General features: G+C 36.0%; 1 long non-coding RNA gene across 1 annotated transcript in view; it reads left to right on the plus strand.

Moving 5' to 3' along the window:
• Positions 1-6,257: 6,257 nt before the first annotated feature.
• The window catches only part of LOC141567432 (uncharacterized), an 88,355-nt gene continuing 72,198 nt past the window's right edge, over positions 6,258-22,414 (plus strand). The window contains exon 1 of the long non-coding RNA XR_012490017.2: positions 6,258-6,334. This is a non-coding gene — a long non-coding RNA (uncharacterized LOC141567432). The remainder of the gene's footprint in view (positions 6,335-22,414) is intronic.

Here is a 22,414-nt window from a genome sequence, read left to right on the forward strand (position 1 = left end):
CCTCTACTCACTAGTTCCCAGAAGTCTTCCTCTCTCCACTTCCCCTAAATCATGACAATCAAAAATGTCAAGAAATAATGAAAAAGAGATATAAAGTTAAACATGAAATTAGAAAGGGCAAGATAAATTTCAGTCAAGATATATCAGGTAAGCTTTTATGGAATGAAAGAAAGTTAATCTGGGCCTTTGAAAAGCATACAGTATGAATGAAGTTACTTTAAACAGAAAAGCCAGTAACTAGAAATGGGCTGCATGAGAGAGATGCAGAAGTATAGATGAGGCATATAGGATCACAGGACTCCTTACATGCCAGCGCAAGAATGCTAGACTTCATTCTGAGGACATGAAAGACACTTGCATGTTTTGGAGCAAAAAAAAACTAGGCTCTGGTCTTAGAAAGACAACTGATGGTGATGCGAAGAATGCAGAAGAAAAAGGAAAAAAAAAACAGCTTGGAGGATATTGTAGTAATACAAGCAAAAATGATAACATTGTAATTTGGATAGCCAATGCAGAATTTATAGTACTGATTAACTTCTTCATACAACAGTAAACTTTCCATCATAATTAAAATAATAAAGACTATTTACTTGAGAAATTAAAAAACAATTTATTGTCCTTCACTGTCATATTTAAAAGTTAGAACCTTTGTTTTTGTTTTTAAAAATTAGTTGAATATCAAATTTTACACAATTTATAAACACAGTTTTCTCATTTTCAATTTTCAGAATCATATATACCAAGCCGAAAATATAAAAAAAAAAAAGAAAGAAAGAAAGAAAAAAAAAAACTAAAAATATAAAAGTTGTCCACTTTGTGATTTAAACATTATGAAACGACTGAGAGAAGTTGACAAAAAGGAAGGAGGGGAAGAGCTGGAGCAAAATATAGTGATACTAATTTCCTTGTTTTATATGTCGAATAATTCAGGAGATAGCACTTTCAATTTCAAAATCATTTAAATGTATCACTTGAGATTACAAAAGGATACCTTCCAATTCAAGATGGCTGAACAAATAAATATGTTTGCTTCTCATCCTTCAAATCATCCCCAATTAAATGCAAGTACTTACGAGCAAAAATGGGATAATCCCATGACAGTAAAGAGAACTGGTGAGAGGTAATCATAAGTAGATGAGATTCTCAATTTATTCTTAGACAAGTTAAAATGTATAGCCATAACGCAGTATATATCCTAACAAGTTTACATTTCTGTCAGAACCCCAGAGGGGCTTCATGCACAGAGTTTGTAAATATGAGGAAGAACAGGAGTGAAAAGTGGAGGTGAAAGAGGAACAGTAGCTTAAGTTCTACATGTAGAAAATTTAGCAACCTCCTACCGTCCTATCTTTATGCACAAACGGAAGCAGCTTTGTGTCAGCCTGCAGGTAAATTATAAATGAGTAAATATGTAAATACGTTTATCATTTGGATAGCTTCAAAACTTTTAGCATAGGTGCTGTTTCTCTCCATGCAAAGCCTTCTTCAAATCACAATATAGTGGTTCCAGTATGGAAGCCATCTCTTTGTGCATCAACTACAAGCACAAGTTGAAGCTAATAGTCCATTCCAGGCATACTTTCCATACATGGGAATGACTATCACAGAATTTATCTACTTACAAAATTGCAGGGGAAATGATAATGAAATATCAATTCTTACATCTTAAATACAAATACACTGACAAGAATTTACAGATAGATGAAAAAAATCCAGCAAAATGGAGGAGAGTGTAAAGACAAAAAGCAGAGAAACTAAACTTTCATTTATTTGATGAATGAAAGCTAATTCTGGAAACAGAAGACACAAAATAACTTTGAAAAGTACCTTGCATGCTGATATTAAGATACTTTTAAGAAGGTATATTCATGCGGAAAAAGAGCACCATAAACTGAATAAATCATCGAACAAAAGAAGCTCTTTTCATGAGCTATAGGAAATGTCCCTAGTTTCCAAATGTTCACCACATGCCCAGCAAAATATGAAAGGAAAGATTCATAGTTAGATATATTTTATTGAAGAGAGGAAACTTTAAACTTAAGGGAAAAAATCAGAAAAAGCACCATTGTATTTATTTATTTGTTTGTTTGTTTATTTGTTTATTTATTTATTTTTTATCACGAACAACTTTGGATTCTAAGGTACTCTGAAGCAAAGTCTATAAAATTTTAAAGGAAAATGAATTTGAACATATAGTATTTGATACCCAGCAAAACTATAATACTTTGTAAGATAACAATCAAGCGATTTTTAGACATGTCTAAAGAAAGACTTCTCATCTAAGTAATTTTAAAAGTTTGTTGAAGTGACACTTCATCCAAAAAGAGAGAAAATATCAAGACATAGGAAGATATGTGATCTAGCAAACAGTGGATTCCTACCATATTAAGTGTGTAGCAGTCCTAGAGAAAAAATAGTCCAGATTTAAGCAAGAAGACAGAAAACTTAGTAAGAAAATATTTCAGGTTAATAGAGAGTATGTAAAATATACAATAACTGAGAAGTTGGAAAATCACAAAGTTAAAGACAAAAGTTATAATACAACTATTATCATGTCACTGGGAAAAATATAAATATTAAAGAAAATGTATGTGAAAAAGACATAAAATCATGATTCAAATATAAAGCAAAACGACATGTAGTATAATTTTTGAGCCATTAAAAAGTATAAGGCAAATATCTATGCAAGGCTAACATGTATGCTTGGGTAGATTTGTAAGGACTTCACATTTTACTATGAATATAGGCAGACCTTGGAGATATCCCGGGTTCAGTTCCAGACCACTGCAATGAAGCAGGTATCACAATGAAGCAAGTTGTAATCTTTTTTGCTTGTGGAGGGTCTTGCTTCAGTTTGTAAAAAAGCGCAACATTTGTGAAGCATAATAGAGTGAAGCACAATAAAGCAAGGTTTGCCTGTATATAAGAATGACAATATTTAGGTTTTTATATTAATAAACATCCTTGCCACATATTAAATTCCAATTTATCCATGTTATACTGCTGGATATAACAGATTTTACATGTGAAAACACATACTTTTTAATATATGCATATATAATATGACACTCATACTTCATACGTTATAGAAGAAAACACAGGGTGTAATGTAATTTACACAGGATTTGGAATGAGCTTAAACTAGGTATGAATCCTGATTATAATGCCATCCAACTATATGGACGTAAGCAAGTTACTTAGCTTTTCTCAGCTGTAATTTCCTCATCTGTAATAAGGATAATAGCACCGATCTTGAAAGGTCATTGTGAAAATTAAAGAAAATACATGCAAACTACCTGACATACAATATCATTCTCTAAATGGTAGCTATTGTTACTTTTCTTATTAACAAAGCATATTTACCTATTCCGTTGGCATCATGAAAATATGGTGAAGCTTATGGTGTTAATGGTTTTACTTTAATTTCTTTTAATATTCATGTTAGCCTGAAATAGACACAATGCACATGAATAATACATTTAGTAAAATTATCACTCAGGAATCTTAATTTTATAAATGGAACACACCCACATGAAGAAAATCTAATAATTTTAATATGATTATACAACTAAGGCCTGTTGAGATCACTGTATGTTGTCTTCACAAAAAACTCAGAACCAAAGCCAAAGATTAATCTTAAACATAAACTAGGGTTTCCTCTGGCTACCAGTTGGAATTGGAGGTTAAGGGAAAAAAAAGTTGTTGTAAATACTCAGCAATAGCTTCCAGTGAGTATATTATTGAAATGTCAGACCTCCTACATCTGATCATATCAATTTCTATTACTTCCTGTACCCTATTTACTAAAACAAACAAAAACAAAATGTGCCTTCTATTGCATTCCAATTTAAGATACAAAGTGAAAAAAACTGCAAATGAGTTATCACTACTTATTTTTTTATTAAAAATTGCCAGCCACAAGATATTGGCAGTGTTAAATGGCTCCTCATTTTCCAGCAATATGAAGCTCCATTTCCCATGCAGTGCTGGGGAAGACAGCATATGAATCATGCAGGTGGCAGCATCACTGGAGCCTCTCATGATGGTGCGGATCTGAAAACTGTAAATCATTAGCATTGTTGTACATGTCAGTTGTCAGACTCTCAGTATCATCTCAGGCTCAACTCCTGCTCTGTGCCTCCTCTGCCATTGCTTCAGGGGTTGTAGGCACTGCATTGTGTAAGTATTCATCACAGGGGCTGCTATGTTTTGATGGTGTGGGAAAGAGAACATGGCTAACTATCTCAATGCAAGCTACTTCCTACGTAGAGTGGGTGGTACAGCGAGAACTAGTTCTGGTAGATGCTACACTGACTGGTTAAGAGGCAGCAATAACATTTAGTTTAGATTTATTTGCTCTGCTTGGTTTGACAACTACCTTAATTGTAGACTTTGATATCAAAAAAATTATTCTCTGTAGTAGTGCTCCCTTATCCATGGGGGATATATTTGAAGACCCCCACTGGATATCTCAAACAATGGATAGTACTGAACCCTATTGTTTTTTCTTTAACATACATACATACATATGTTTATTTCCTCAAGCAGATTCAAAATGTTTTGAGTGAGCAAGGAAAGGAAAGAGGTCTTTTTATTGTGCTTAAGGGCTGAGACAGAAGTGAGGGTCTTGTGCGATCTGAGTTTTCTGTTGGTGCCAAAAGGGAGTATCCAAGACCTTTAATCAGCTTGCCAAAATGTGGAGTGCAAAGGAAAGAGGGAAGATTAAGGCTTAAAAGGTGTCAGCAAACAACAACAACAAAAATGGTGTCAGATTTCTTATTACATGGGTGCTAAAATCCATTTCTATGATTGTGCAATTGACTATTTCTCCATTTAAATTTTTCAATTTTTCTTTGACATATTTTGAGGCCCTATTTTTAGGAACATAATTATTGATATTTTTATGTCTTCTTGATTATGAAATGTCCTGTTTGTTTCTCTTAGTACTTTTTGTCTGAAGTCTATCTGATACTAAAATATTGAGTTTCCTTATGTTTACTGACTTCATGATATACTTTCTTCTCTCCATGTAATTTCAACCTATTATTGACTTTATTTTTAAAACAAGTCTATATTCAAAATATAGGAAGCATAGAGTGATTCTTTCTCTACAATCTGTTCATCTTTGCTTTATAATTGGAGTATATAGACCATAACATTTAATATTTCATTTAATTAATGAGATGTTTGAAATGTTTACTACATTATTTATAGGTTTTTTTTCCAGCTTTTTCTTTTAATTGGTTTTTTGGCTATATCTCCATGTCTGTGAGAGAGAGAGAGAGAGAGAGAGAGAGAGAGAGAGAGAGAGAGAGAGAGAGAGAGAGAGAGAGAGATTGCTTTAAGAATTAAAATGTACATGCATAACACCTCTCACTGTCTTCTAGAGCTGATATTATACATACTCATACATACTCACATAAATTGTAGAAATGCTGAAACCATATCGGAACCTTCATGTCCCTTCCCATTGAACTTTATGTTATCCTTGGTAAATAAATATACATTTAAATAAACTGAAAAACCTTACCAAGAAATGTTAAAGTTTTTGCTCTGAATGGTTATTAACATCTTGGAATTTTTTGAGATTAAAAATTAGTATTTAATCTTTACCAAACATTTATCATTTTTGTGTTCTTCATTCCTGAAGATTCAAGTTTTTCTTTTGTATAATTTCCCTTCAGCTTGAAAAACTTCCTTTAACATTTCTTATTGAACAAGTATAATGGCCACACGTTCTTAGTTTTCCATTACTTCAAAATGTCTTCATTTTGTTTTCATTCCTGAAGTATAGTTTTAATGGAAATACATTACATATTGACAGTACTTTTATTTACAATTTTAATATTTTTTGTTTTGTCATCTTAGATCCATTATTTCCAATGGCAAATCCAAGATTGTTTGAATTATTGTTCCCCTATGATACATAATGTGTCATTTTTCTCTAGCTGTTTTCAAGATGTTTTTATTGTCTTTGATTTTCAGCAACTCAATTACATGCATGTAGTTAGTCATGGTTTTCTTTGAGTATATTATGTTGGAGATTCTTTGAGCTATTCAATTTATAAATTTATGCCTTCACAAAAAATCAGGGCACTTTTGTCCATTGTTTTTTCAAATATGTTTTCTGCCTCAATTTTTCTCTTGCCAGAGTTCCTTCTGAGACTCCACAAATTTATTTGTTAGACATTTTGATATTATCCCATAGGTCCTTGAGGCTACATGCAGTTTAATTTTTTGTTTTCTTTTTGTTTTTTAGATACCTGCGGTTTTACCAGTCTATCTTCAGTTTCCTCGTTTCCCTGCTATATCCATTCTGGACAGAGCACATTCAGTGAGTTTTTTTATTTCCAATATTTGACTCTTCATTTCTGAAATTTCCATTTGATTTATTTTAATAGTGTTTATTTTTGTGCTAAATATGCCTATCTTTTCACTCATTTTAAGGGTGTTTTTCCTTCACCCTTAAAGTATGCTTATAATACCTGTTGCAGAAACTCTTGTCCTATAACTCTAGCTTTTCAGTCATCTTTGAATACTTTTTTCCCCTTGGGATTTTCACTCTCATTGGTGATGTCATTTATTCCATATATGATGGACTTTGCAAATGTCATGCTCTGCAGAATTTGAATCTTCTTATAATCCTCTACAGATTGTAGATTTTTTTTTCAGCCACTAATCAATCTGGTTATGTTCAGACTCTAAATTCTGTCCTGTCTCTTCTAAACTGTCTCAATTCAAATCTCAATTCCATTCTCTAAGTCTTTATTACGTTGATTCGAGCTTGTCCATGCATTCATAATTCAAGGTCATTTAGAGTCTTGTGTGGATGGCTCAAGTCTCATTTCAATTCTCAAAGCCATTCGGATACAGATTTAGGACTGCTCCACATATGCATAGTTCATGGGTTAAGTGTGTGCTCCTACCAGAATTAGCATAGCCCTTTCTCTGAACCTCACAACTCAGGGATTCACCTATATCTTGCAGTTCACAGGGGTTCCCTTTTCTGCTTCTCTTGTCTAAAACAACATAATTTGTTTGGAGTTTCCTAATGGGTAAAAAGAAAAATAGAGGCAAATTCATCCCCACATTGTTTGCTTTCACAAATTTTGTCTCCCATCCAAAAGTTTCATATTTTTGTTTTCTCTCTGATATCTTTAGGTCGTTGTTCTTTGCTGTTGAAAATAATTTGTATAGAGGTTTCTTTTGTTGTTAATGGAATAGTCTAGTGAACTTATTCCACTAAGCCAGAAGTAAATTTCTCCAAAGTTACTTTTGGTACAATTAGTACATACATTTGCTTCTGTTTATACATGTTATTTTGTGATTTTAAATCTCATACCTCTCTATAAATATTAAAGAAGAAAAGAATAATACCCATCATTTCAATCAACTGAAAAAATATACTTTCAAATCTTATTTCCTATTCAAATTATTTCTTCTGAATGGCTCTCATTTCATTTGAATTTTCTCTATTAATACCAAAGGAACCATTACACTCAAAAGGAAATGATGAGTGGCTCAAACTATCTAGCTTTCATTTTAAGTTACTAATGAGTTTATCCCATACATTTTAGTGATTGTAAATTCATGAAAAGTCTTACTACTCTAATTTGACCTTATTTCTTACTTTCCATTAGAAACTGGCTCTACCTAGATATACAAAATGGGAATCCATTCCTAAATTATCTAGGTTTATGGAGACTTTCAATTGAAACCACTGCAAAACACAAAACATGCATGAGAAAAAAATGGTCATTCTCAGATATAGACAGAGTAATAATCCTGATAATCTCAACTTGACAGATATCAGATTTCTTTATTTAAAAAAATGTTTATTTTGCATATATGCACATATCTGTGATACTTGGGGCCATCAAAACCTCAGCTTCTTAGTCAAAGGTTACTTTTAATAAGGCCTGTGGGTATATGACCCCATGTCAATTTGTATGGCTGAATTGGTCTTCCTATACACAACTTTTGATAAACAATTTCAGGGTTTCTCAGCCTGTATATTCACAATAAGTAAGCTAAAATTTTTGTTGTCACATAATTCCATATTAGCTAAGGGGACAGGGAAACATCTGGACCCTATCACCTATAAAATAAGTCTTCATATGATGAAATTTCGATTGTTTCCCTCAAACTATTTCTTCTCTAGATTAAGAAATGTCAGTTTCTTCTTTCTTGGTCCCAATTTTTCCAATTCTTCTCTCATGTTTATTTTTTCCACTATCGGATCTCTCTTATTGATTGTTGCAGCACCCTCTTGTTCTGGATTTCTGTAATTTTGAAACAATTTTAATCCTTCAAATCAGCCCCAGCTTATGCTTCACATATTCTGAACTTTATTTATCTCTAATTTTTACAGGTTATGTTCCTGTTTATATATCCACTAAAATGTTCACTTCCCCCTTACTTTGAAGTCTCAACACAACTACATTACAGCTTAAAATATTCTTATAGGATCAAAATCAACCTGTGATTAAAAAGAAAAAAGCATACTTATTGAAAATAACTACACTTGGCGGCAGTTTGGCTAAATGCATGCCAAGCTAACTGCAATGCTTGGCTTATGAATATATGCCTCGAATTCCTGTTCTCTCTGTGAGAAAATTTTTGAATTTACCAAGAGTTGTTCTTATAGAGATCTACTCCTATCAGGAGGGAATGAAATTGAGCTGTTTATAATAGTTATTAAATAGATGCAGGTTAAGAACAGCTATCTACGATATATAGAAAAAAAATTCTGGATGGCTACACATTCTGGCTCTTGGAGGTGCTGAAATGTACAAAGGTTGGGGAGAATTGAGTCTGTTAGCTCAGCCATGCAGGCCAAACAATATTTTTTGCCTGAAACATGTACAGAGTTGTGGCAGGGGTTTTGTACAAATATCTGGCTTAGAATTCTATTTTACTTTAATTTGAAGGCACAGCCTAAAATGAGATTCAGTGTCAACAGGGTTAATACATCCATGAAATTCCAATATGAATATTTAAATCATTGCTGCCTCTTGGATGTTATAATCAGGAAAATAAAAAAAATGCTTCAACAATCTAAGAATCTTTAAACCTACAAAAACCTGGGCTGGCACTGCCATCTTAATTGACCTCTCCAAGAAGGAGGGGGAAAGAAAACAGGCTAAATATGAGTCAAGTCTGAAAGTCAGGCTCAGACTTGGTTTTAACCGTAGTTGTTAATTTTAATTATACAGAGACAATTTCATTACTTTATTTTGTCCATGTTATTTTCCTTCATAATTATGTACCTTCATTGAACAAATCAATACAGTATGACGCACTACAAAAAAAAAATCTGTTCTAAATTATAGTAGCATGAGGAGTAGTCCCACAATTGGTAAAGTTTTGTGTTTCTTTCTTTCATGAATAGAAATGGCTAGAGATAAATTTATAGGTTTCCAATTTATTAATTCGCCACAACGATGACTTCTGGCTTTTAATTATTTGACCACAAGATAATTTCATATTATTATTTAGGTTCAAAACTCCAAATAAATATATGTAAAAGTTACATGTCTATCAATCATAATCAGGCAGTGAGATCTTTGAGTGCAAGAGCTACAGATTTTGTACTTCTGCATTTTCAGTGTCTACTATGGTGCTTGGGACAATGTAGAAGATGCCAAATAAGTGAATATTAAGCAAATGTGTAATAATGGTGATGTTTTCTAATGTAATGAATAATGGCATTTTGATTTTAGAGTAAATATGAAAGAACTAATTCAACTTAGCGGGGGGAAAAACACAAAAACTATGTATATATGCATAGCTGCTTCCAAAATAGTATACATGCTCTTTTCTACAGTGTTATGCCCAGTTATTCTGTATACTCCGGTTTGAACTCAGCCCAATTGTTGTAGCTCTCACTGTTTTAACCCATTGTGATTAATTTCTAATGTAGCACAACTTTGGCATATCTGTAATGAGAATAAATGACAACCGGGACCCAAAGAATCCAACTGAATTGGAGAAGTTATTCCCATGAGACAACACTTTATTTCAGTTCCTCTTTGTTTTCTTCCTCACTCCTGCCTCTGTACTTCCTTAGAGGCAACTCTTTATGTACATTACAAACTCAAAATCTTCAGCCAAAAAAATCATTTGCTGCAACTCTTTAGCCTTCGCAAGCAGCACCACAAAAAGGTCTCTGAGAAAAGACTTCTACATCAGTTTCACTTGGCAATGAACATTTTTGAGAAAGAAAGAGAAATGAAAATCCTAAGTAGTAAAGAGCCACAAAGTTGAAAACTATTGTATCACTTTTCTTTCTTTAGAATAATTTATCCCTGTGGAAACCTTCAAACAGAATGCTTTGAGTACCAAAGAAGACACTGGACACTTCAAAATTATATTAATTGGTGTTTATGTTTCATCGTTAACCTACTTCAAACTCTAAAACCAGTTTTGATCAGACCTCCTACCTTGTGGAGAGGACTAAGAATTTCTTGATAGTTATAAGACAAACACACTGCTGTGCCTATTCTAGTGCTAGAAACAGAGGATTGTACGTAAATTGTTATTGAATTCACAGACACAGCTTTAGCTTTGAAGAAGCTCATGGAGGGAAAAGAGAAGCAAGAATTTTCGTGATTCTAGTACATGAAAGAAAAGAAAATGTGTTGAACAAGAAGAATCATTATAAATTCTTTCTTCCTCATAGCTTTCTCCTCTGGTATCCCAAGATGTCGGCTTTAGCAACCCATTTAGAACCATTAATAACAGACTGTAAGGTGAGAATTGCCATGACATGGATAAGATCATTAATGACAGGGACAAGGTTCCTAGGGACTTTATCTTTTTGTGTAACTCATTTGGAAAGTCTCTTCATTGCTGAGTTAGTCAGTGTTCACTTTTTCTTCTAAGATGTTGCTATAATTGTGAGAAGTGCTGTTGAGTTATGCTTTACAGTGTGGACTATTGATACCATAATTGGTAATTGTTTCATTTATCTGAGAATTCCAAATATCATTTTTGGAGACTCAGCCATGTCTTTAACTAGTACCTTCTCCACAAAGACAATCTTACGAAATTCCAAACATTACGTTTTTACACCTAATTTGCTGTAGATTTCTTTTTTTTTTTTTTAACACTTTCTTTTTTTTTTTTTTTTTTTTTTTTATTCTTTTTTTTTAATTAAATTTATTGGGGTGACAATTGTTAGTAAAATTACATAGATTTCAGGTGTACAATTCTGTATTACATCATCTATAAATCCCATTGTGTGTTCATCACCCAGAGTCAGTTCTCCTTCCATGCTGTAGATTTCTTATCGCCCTCAGCAACATGAAGAAATGATGATATCATGAAATGATCTGATTCAGACTTTTCAGCCAGGGATTTGGGATTCCAGGAAGGCATGCCTCCTTCTTCTGATAACTGCTCTTCCTATCCAGCAAGTCATGCAACCCAGAAATCTGAGAGAAATGTTTTCAAACTACTATGAGTTGACATTATGGAATGCTTACTGTGTACCAGGCACTTGGCTAAATATTTTGCATGTATGTTCTCATTTAACTGCAGGAACTCATACTACAGTCTAATGAGTATATGATAGCATTATACCCATTTTACTCATGAAGTCACTGAGGCTGAGAGAGATTGAATGATTGTTTGTGGTCACAGGGCTAATAAGGGTCAGAACCAGTTTCAAACACAAGCCTGTGGGAGTCCACACAAACTCCTCTAAACAATGCACTTACTGTCTTCTATCTCCCCCTCCACCTCACAATGCTGCCACATCAATCATGCCCCGTACTTTATTTTTTCCTTGATTATTGCATAGTCTCCCAACTTTTCCTCTTCAGTCATTGTTTCTACTCCTTTACAGACCAAAAAAAAAAACACATTTTCCCTATTGCATAATCTTTCTAAAATGTAGTCATATCAATTTACTCTCCTTCTTATAAATCCCTTTATGAAACTCTATCACTCAGAATAAATGTTAAATGTTTAGCATTCTATTTATTCAATGATGCTCTGAATCCTTCAATTGCCAGCATTTCTAAGAAACATTGTTGGTGGTAGTCCCCTAACCAGTCTCTAACAATTGTGCTATGGGTATCTGATGAACATAGGTGTTTACTGACAGGCACATGACTTGAGTGGCAGATGGCCTGAAATGTCTGCTCTCCAGGAGCAGTTGATATTACAGACAGAATCCTAACCAATCCAGGTACATTCTTTTTCCTCATGAGTTTTAACATGTGAGGACACAGAAAGAGATGCAGACAAGTGAGTGGCATTGAAATGAAAAGAACTGTGCAGAAGGCATTTAGTAGAAGGCATCAAATATAAGAGAGCATATCACAAATAAAGGGAAGCTATGAACAGGAGGGAGAATACAGTTGGCAGTTCCTTTCTCGGACACAAATTGCAAAGGCAAAGACAAACTGAACCCTGAGAGAGTAGTGGACTATAAGGTCAACTATCACACATTGAATGTCGTTCAACTTCTTGTGAAGCTTGATATATATCTGGTTGAGATGGTTTCCCATGTTCTCTGATTCTCTTTGTATTCATTTTTTATTTCTTAATGTATCCTTAATATAAATTCCAAATGCCTAATACTTTTTCTCTGATAGTCTCACTTATTCTTAATTGGCCCCATGCCTATCTGTCCAGACTCAATGACTGTTACACTTCTCAGTCACAAGTGATCCACTCATACTTTGGGAATTTTTCTGAATATACTCTTCGGTGATGTTCTTTTGCTGAACTGTTCATTCCACTGCCTCCATTTATCTTTGAAATACTATTCAATACTATTCAAGTAATTCTTCCTACTCTTCTTATCCAATGATTCACTCAGGTGTTGTTGCTGTTGTGCTCCAGAGATATACCTGAGATTGCCTCTAGATTGTGAACATTTCAAAGACAAAGTATATGTCTATATATATATATATATATATATATATATATATATGCCAGCACAATCCTTATATAAAAGGTGCTTAATCAATATTCGATCAAGGAAGTAAAAAGAGAAGGAAAGAAGGTAGACGTATAGGCAAGAAAGAAGGAAGGAAGGAAGGAAGGAAGGAAGGAAGGAAGGAAGGAAGGAAGGAAGAAAGGAAGGAAGGAGAGAATGAAGGAAGGAACAAAGAAAGAACATTAGAAAATGCTACTCAGCTTCTCATTCAATACCTCTGATACACATATGTCTGTATCTTGCTTTTCATTACCCTTTTAAAAATGAAGCTGAATTGGATAAAGTAGAGCCTTGAGTATGGTCAACTATGTGAAAATAAACAGTGTGTCATAAAAGCCATGTAAACTTTTCAAAGAGAAATTGATAGAATTAGATGTCAGGTGCATGCCATTAAGTGTTCTGAGTCTCATGGGCTCCAGTGGTTTAAGTTTAATCTCCAGGATCCTAACCAATGTTTCAGAGCCGTACCGTCTCACATTTTTCTTAGTCCAAAGTTTATGGATGTGCAGTAAAGATGTGTCCTTACTCAAACAAACCTATTTTCTGAGACAAGGCTCACGTAAGCAAATTTAGTACTATTTGTAGGCATGGCTGAAGTTATCTTGCTCATTTTAGGCCTTTGCCAAGTGGACTGATACTGGTCTCCAATATTGTCTGGTCTCTTTCCTACCTAGAATCCTACAAAGGATGTGTGATGTGTAATATGTACGAAAGAGCCACAGCTCTTCCTCTGAAATGACTTAGGATATAAACGTGATCACCTCTCCTCCACCCCCTTTTGGTTTTACTGAAGGTCACAAGGAAAGTCATAGAAACTCCTCCATGGCAGTAAGAATATAGAAATAGACATTTGGTCATGTGGAGAAAACATAGTGGAAGACTTCCAGTCTTCCCATAAACTGGAAGTGTTCTGGTTAAATTAGAACATTGCAACTTGTCTTCAAAGCAAGATCTACCATTCTAAAATTAAAATTATATTTTTGAAATGGTCAGTAGTAGGCAGGATTTTGGCCCCAATGATCATCACCCCCTTATGTTTCACCTGTGAATATGTTACATCGTATGGCAAAATGGGCTTTGCACATGGAATTAAATTTATAGAAAATAAGGTAGGGAGATGATCCTGTATAATACGGATGAGAATCTCATGAATGTGTAAAAAGAGAGAACGTTTCCCTGCTGAAGTAAAAAGATGCAAAAGAGATGTGGTTGGAAAAGAGGCAGGAGAAATACAAAGCAGGAAAAGGACTCAACCTGTCACTGTTGACTTAAAAAATTATTGGAGGACCATGGCCAAGGAATGTGGATAGGATTGAAAAGCTAAAGAAAGAATCCTGGATATTCAGCAAGGAAACAGGGAACTCAATCTTACTATAGCATGGGACCAAATTCTGCCAATAACGTGCATGGGCCTGGAGATGAATTCTCCTCTAGAGCCCCAGAAATGAACGCAATATTGCTCATACTTCAATTTTGGTTTTGTGAGACTGGAAGCAGAGAACTTAGTAGAGTCCAATGGACAATAAATGGGTGTTGTTTTAAGGTGTTAAATTTGTAGTAATTTAATATGACATCAGTAGGAATCACATACATGACCATACATATTTTGTTGACTTATAGATAGTGATACTTTACCACAAGTGGACTCCATTGAATACCCGTATGAATCTTTTGCAGTCACTTTTACCTTGGAGGTTAAATGGTCTATGTGCATTTACAGAAGTTTTGTTTTTAAAATTTTGTTATTATTGTGTGTTGTTTTCAAAGGTCTAAAGAAGGCATTTGGTTACATATATTTGACATTTGCCAAGTTCATATCACTGTGGTCATAGTCTGTGACTTGAAATTTGGTAATAAATACGTTCATTCTTTGAAGAAAGAACTTACCTCTGTACCCAAACTTCCTTGGCACATTGCCATTGGAGGTCTCTTTGCCTTCTATAGAGGCATATGAATTATTGATAAAGCATCAAGTAGCACATGAGGGAGAATGACCTCAAACTCCCTACTGATCAATACTTACATATCGTGAAGTGAGGGAAACATTAATTGTCAAAAATTAGTTGAAGTATATGCAAAGTATCCATTCTTCTAGATGATCCAAAAATATATTTCTTGATTTATTTATTAAAGAATTCAAGTTTTTTTTCTGTTCAGCATTTACCATGAAGCCAGATACTATTTTAGGCACTTGAGATCAGCCAATGAACAAAACACACGAGCTTCTTGCCCTCACAGAGCAATCTAGAAAATAAACAAATACCCTAAAAGGTCCTATCAGTTCATGCTATGCATTCTGAAAACTAATTAAACAGAGGAAGAAAAGAGAGGGCTGGTAGCAGGGGAGGTGAGTACGCAAATGAGGCCTTTCTCAAATTGTGGCTTTTCATTAGAGACCTGAATGGAGATCATGCAGTTTACTAGGAAGAGAACACACCAAGTTCTCTTCCTAGTAAAGAAGGAACAGTAAGTTCAAAGGCCCTGAGGATGGACTGTGTTTGGCATGTTCAATAAACAGCAAGATGGCCAGAATAGCTATGATGAAATGAAGTGGGGAGTAGGTAGTGGAGAATAACAGAAAGCTATACCATAGGGCTATTTCAGCCATGTGAAGAAACCTGGATTCTATTTAAAATTTGATGAAAGACAATAGAAGATTATAAACATAGCACTGACATAATCTGAGTTATTTATCGAGTGGCTCACTTTGACTACAAAGTAGAGAACAACTATAATGAGAGAAATGTGGAAGTGTTCTTGAAGCGAGGTAATGCTGGCTTAGTCTAGGGTTGTGGCAGTAAAGATCGTGAGAACTGGTCCAATTCAAGACATCTCGAAGAAAGGTAAAATAGAAATTATTGGTGTGCAATACAAAAGAAAGAGAGGTATTAAGGATAACTCTAAGGTTATGGCTTTAACAACTGAAATAATGGTCTTCCATTTTCCTGAGTATATGAACTTGGGGAGGGAGCAGATATTGGGGGTAAAATCAAATTCTCTTCTTTGGAATGTTGAATCTGAGATGCGTATTAAGTATATCAGTAGAAATTTGAGTCTGAAGCTAAAGAGAGAAGCCATGATAGATACATTCACATAGAGATGATATTCAAAGTCAACAGGCTGGATGAGATCACAAAAGGAGTAACAACAGAAAGAGAAAGGGAGAGTTTCATGGCCAAGTTTTTTGAGAAAGATCCAGCAAAGCAGCCAGAGAAAGAGTGACTATATCATACGCATTTTCACATTTTGAAGAGTTATCCTCACTGACTTGAGCTTTAGCATTAAACTATTGGTGGGCATTGGTTGAAGGTCTTGGACTACTCTTTTTGAGGCCTCACAAAAGGAAGTTCTTTCTGGTCCTAAAACCTTGCATAGTTGTGTTTCTCCTGAGAACCATTATACCTTATCATATTATGGACACTGAATTACAATATGGTTTGAAATGCCCTTTTACACTTGCTTCTGAAAACATAGAGTCTAATTCGTTTTATACCCCTAACAAATATAGAATTTCTTAGTGAACACATTTTGTACTGATCTCATTTCTGCCTTCATCTTATCTTTCCTACTTTTTAAAAAAATTTTACCTTTCCTCTATTCCCTAAACCATTTAATTCTACTTTAGTATGTTGCAAGTTTACATACTTATGTAAATTATAATACCTCCTTTCTGCAATGAAAAAAAAGTAATAATAGATTGATAGGTAATAGAGCATGGATGAAAGAAAGAAAGAAGGAAGGAAGGAAGGAAGGAAGGAAGGAAGGAAGGAAGGAAGGAAGGAAGGAAGGAAAGAAGGAAGGAAGGAAGGAAGGGAAGAAAAAGGAAAGAGAGAAAGAGAGAAAGAAAGAAAAATAGATTTAAACACATTAAGAGTCAAATATTCCAGTTTTAGTGGCATTTTGCAGGATCTGTGCTATAGGATATGCCTTGCAACGCAATCCCCCTAGGTCTGGATTTCAGATTGGTGAAGAAACTCACCTTAGGCCACACAGTCTATTCTGTGTGTTACAGCAAGACACATGCACGTTACAAGCCATAGCCCTCTTCCTTATACAATTATCCACTTGCCCTTATTTTCTCTACACATACTGAAATCTGAAAACTAAGCTGAAATAAACATTAGGTAATTTTCTATAGTGAGTTTAGCTTCCTTTGAGCCATGTGCAAATGAGCTTATTTTATACACATATATTTATATAAAATCTGCTCTCATAATACACATTGGTCAAAATGCCTTTGTCAGTTTCAAAAAAAGAATCACATGTGCACTCTACCAAAAAGTTCTAACAGCTATTTTTCACTGTATGTTCAAACAAACAAAGGAGACAAAAAGAGAAACTAGAGATTATTTTTAATGATAACAGGCCAAAACCTCACTTCAGAAATACATACACATGCACACTGAATTGTACACATGTTGCAGAGAGGCTCTCTGCCACTTGAAATCAAATTATTTTTCCAACGAATGCCATCAGACTTAAGTTAGGAGAATCTTACATCTGGCCTCTTTTATAATACCATAAAGCATGGCTGAGAAGTTAGCATTTTTACAAATCTATCTTTGATTTCCACTAAGGTTCTTGTATCATACATTAAAATCTTGCCTCATTCGTGCAAACTTTAAATCTCCCCATTTATAAGGTATGTATTTTATGTGAAGGGCAGGGTTGGGGGAGAAGAGTAAGGGTCCTCCTAACTCCTCACTGTGGGCAGATTCCTGAATGCCTCTTACCCCTCAAATAGTCAAAAAGTACCAATTGATCAAATCAATTATCTAACATACGGGGAAGAATTCAGACCATCGCAAACTCGAGTAATCTTTTCAGGAGAATCTTGAGGACGATCATTTTTATTTCTTGACCAAGTGATTCAGGTCACCATTATAATTAGTAGGATTCTTTAGTTCACATTCTTCATGAAACAGAAATGGTTGATCCTTAGGGTATCGGCCACACTGCAGAGATCCTTGCTATCTGCAAGCAGCTTGGGGAAATTATTTCCTTAGGTTTGACATGGCCTAGGCATCCCTTTTATGATACTTTTTTGGCAGAGAGAACCAGCCTCAACAAACCAACTTCTTACCAGAATAATTGCATACACACCTACTGCCTTGAGCCTTATTTCCATGCCCGATGATGATAACTTTAAAAACTGGAAATTATTAGGCTTGCTTGGCAGCCTTTTCATATTGTGAGTGATAAATCAAACTTGGGGTGCTTGCCAGGAAAACAATTCTTTCTTATCTGAGTAAATATATGAGGTGGATCTGCTACAGGCAAGGCAATTGGTTACAGCATCATGATGGGTGCAGTGGGTGGGCTTTTGTATTGTTTTATTGCCTTCCTCGTTTTGGGTTTTTGGCTCACACTCGTTTGTCCACAAGCAGTGTCAGTTGGCTTTTCTCTTTTGTAAGAGATTTTCTTACTTGTTTTTCCTTTCTTTTATGTTCACTCACGACCAATGGATATAGGAGAAGCATTTTCTAAATGCATCTCCAATCAGCTATTTTTCTCAATATGTGTATCTGTAGAAGATTGCAAAGATGAAGCAATGTTTTTCAGTGCCCCTGATTTCACAAGTGTGTAAATCCCCACATGTCTTCCCCTTTACACTGAGCTCTCATTTGGGTCCTAATAGTTTGCATTCTTAAATGCCACCTGTTGAAAATAAAAGTCTCATGACTTTTATTTGCAAATTTGGTGCATCCTGGTTTAGCTTTGCACAGCAGTCTGATTTCACAGTGCTTAGCAATTACTTTTATTAGTTACTCCACCTAACAACCATATGATGTCAGGAACCTCATCTCTTCCTCTGTCTTGATCTCTCCTTCTCATTCTCTCCCCATCCACCTCTAGACATACAAACACACATGCGTCAACTTATTACCACTTGGCTTATTTTAGAAAATCTCTACATGTGTCCCAAAATATTCCATATAAAATATTCCTAGAGAAGATAGTTATTCCTTTGTGTGGATGGAAGCAGCTGAGGCTTAGAGAAATAGAGCTATTTCTCAAATTAGAGATTGTTTTTTTAGAAACAAGTTATACTGGAAGTCAAGAGCCTTCTCATCCTAGCTGTGTGGCTTTGAGCATCTTGTGGAATCTCCACCAGCTTCAGTTTTCTCTTTGATTAGAATGAGGCAAGTGGATGAGCTCCACAATGTCCTTCAGGCATACATTGCACAGCGATGTTTTTCCAGGGGCATGTGTGGCATAAGTGAGGGATTTGTTTGGAGACGCAGTTTGCTAGCCCCCAAACATAACGTTCTTCCTGTAGATCACACAGACTCTGATAATGAACCGGAAAAAGGCAAGGTTGCATGTTTCCCTAAAACCTGCTTTTCATACTTAAGACATACACTTTACCAAAAAGTTAGCTTTGTTAAGAAAAACAAAACAAAACAAAACAAAACAAAAGACAACTTTTTTTTTTTTTTTTAAGTTCTTCAAGATTGAGGTCTTCCTGTTATTGTTGAAGATTTGCTTTCTATGGTCATTTGGTAAATAAATAGCTTTAAAGAGAAAGCAAACAGCAGCGTTTTGTTTTTCTACTGCAGGGTTTACATGTTATATTTCAGCCACATCATGCACTAACTGCTTTAGTGCTTCAGATGGTTATGGGGAACCAGAAGTTCTTCAAAGGGGCAGGGCAGGATGTCCTTTTCTGTCCCTCACTGAGTCACAGAAGACAAATGCCTTTTCAGGGGTTCTGTAGTTGTGATTTCAGTCAAGTTCCAGTGGCCCTCAACCACTTCTCTAAATCTGAATGAAGAAGCAGCTACAGGGGCTGTGTGAATTATGCTAAAATGCATTTTGATTAAGTGCTGAAAGTGGCATTCTCGGTGAATTCTTTAACTTTACCGTGTCATTGAAACTTACAGTATACAAAGGGCAGCATATTCTAAGAAATAGGACAGAACGCCCCTCCCCCCCACCCTCCCTCCCCTGCCAACACACACCCTCTCCTATGTCCAGGTAGCAGCTTAACTTACTTGCATTAAATTACACTTTATTTCGTTTAGCATCAATCCCTTCTGGTCAGCCACCTCTGAGTCTTTGGAAAGGCAGGCCTTACACAGAGCGTGCTCCTTTTACAAGCGTTGTGACAAGATTATGTTTCGGTTCCAAAGGGTTAATCCCAAAGTGAATTCTTCGCATGTGTAATTTAATACTTCATAACTGCTGAAAATTGGAGTCCACATAATTTATTTTCTTTGGTCGGGCACATTTGCCTCATGCTTGGCCGGGGCTGACTTCAGAGAGACACACCTAAAGCTCTCAAGTGTCCCAAGTGGCCCATGTCAGTTGTACAGAAGGATTGTGGTACTTGGCCAGAGCCCAAGGATTAGGTGTTCCTGAGAAGGTTTTTTTGGCTCTACAAAGCCCTAGGATGTCATGGGAATAGGCTACACTCCCTTTTCCCCCTTGAAGGCCACATATCAACGGGGTATCTAACCACTCAGAGACAGCCTTTACACAAAGGTATACATTAAAATAAATAGAACATGCAACCAGAAAGAACCGAAAGAGAGGGAGGAATTGCTAAGTGGAGACAGGAAACAATTGCTTCATTGTTGAAGGCACAATCTTAGAATTGCAGAGTGCAGCTCCATCTACAGGACTATTTGTAAAGCTGAAGCTTTTCGCTTAAAAGGCAGGACCTGAACTTTAACATGCCATTTTTATCTAGCTCGCTTTGCACGGGCTTCACCTAAATCACAAAAATCCTACATTTTCCCTGAAAAATAATTGTCCCTCTTTGATGAGAGGGATTGAGAGAGCTACACAGAGATAATAAGTGAAAGGGGAAAGCTATTGAAGGGTGCTTTCATTTAGGTCCTTTTTCTTACTTTGGCAGTAAATATTCTTCTCATCCTTGCAATACTCATTTAATCTCTTTCTTTCCTGTTCAACAACTTCCTCTCATTTGGTTTCCTCTCATTATTCCTCGGTTTGGGAGGGGGCATGTGTATTTTCCCCATTCAAACAAAATAGAAGGCTGTGTTTGTTTGAACACCATTCTTGTACTTCCTGGCAAGCTTTTGACTTTAAAGAAGGTTCAGAGTTTGTAGGTTTAAAGGGGCTGAAAAACTTTAAAGTAATAATTGAAGCCAACTCTGTCTGTGCACATTTTCCTCTTTTTGTCCCCCTCTTTATTTTCAAAACCTTGCTTGCCAACGCAGTGGCTGCTGCCTGACGCTATTTCAACAGGAGACCTGGATTTCAGGACACGATCCAGGCCATAGGGGAGGCTTGATGGCTCGGGGAATTAGTAATGGGATTTGGAGCCCTTCATTTCTAGGTCACTGGTTTGAATAGAGCCCAGGTCAGTAATGGCTGAATGTTGTTACCACCCGATGTCTGCTCTTCCCACACTGATCTGAGGTTGCCTGCCGCCACTCTGTCCCCCTGTGCCTGTGGCTCATCTGTGCTAATGGCATTCATTGACAAGTTGGCTGTTAGAACTTGGGCCTAAACGTGACGCAGACCACCTCTGCTTTGTGCAGAAATAGTGTCCACGGATCTGTCTGGGCTGCCTCTTCAGGGGGTGCCATGCAAAAAGAGTTTTAAAGCTAGTTTGCCTTTCTGACGGATCTGGAACCTGGTTAACCTAACCCTACACAGCCGAAGTCTCCTAGGTATTGAATCCTCAGCCACTCAAACAGGAAGCGGAGGGAGAAGCAGTAGCAGGCCACAGAGGGCCGACTTTCCAGATACTGCAAATATGTGTGTTCTGAGAGGATGGATTTACATTTGAATAGGGAGCTGATTTTTGTTTTTGTTTTTCAATTTCTAGTGTAGGATATTCATGTCCGGTTCAAGATCATGCTTTTTTGGATCTCAAATCTGTGCCTGCTGAAGTCTGGGGACCAGGGGGCTGTTTCCTGGGCTTACATCAGCAAAAGGCATGAGAAAGGAGTTACTACCTTATTTTTTCTCTTTGCTTTATATGAGGAGAGATGCTTGCTTGCTGCAAGAGGGTGGAGAAAAGAGTGGAGACTATAGAAATTCAAGGATGATGCAAAACGTTTGCAGTATCTGTAGCCCACTTCTGCTACAGCCCCCCTCACCCCCCATCGTAGTGGACTCACTAAAGAGCTCTCTGAGGTTAAGGGTAGGGGTAGGGGGGAGGAGAGGCCTGGCATTGGCTTGAGATTACTGGCAAGGAGCTGAAGCCTCTCCAGAGATCACATCAGTCTCTGGTCCCAAGGCTGCTGCCTACATGTTCGTGGCTCCTCAATGACCTCGGGCCTACAGCTTCCCTTCCTTAGATGGAGGTGAAGTCCACCCCTAAGACAGAATCATGTATTTATAACCAATTAAGAAATTACAATCACATAAAGACCCACTTATATCAGACATATTTAGAGTTCCTTTTCAGACACTTGGGTTTTTAACAGCATTGATTTTTATTAATAAACCAATTACAGGTGCTTACTACATTGCTAAGACACTGGATGA

This window comes from Rhinolophus sinicus, chromosome 17 (assembly GCF_057876585.1).
Source record: "Rhinolophus sinicus isolate RSI-liver-muscle chromosome 17, RSI-T2T, whole genome shotgun sequence".
Lineage (NCBI taxonomy): Eukaryota > Metazoa > Chordata > Mammalia > Chiroptera > Rhinolophidae > Rhinolophus > Rhinolophus sinicus.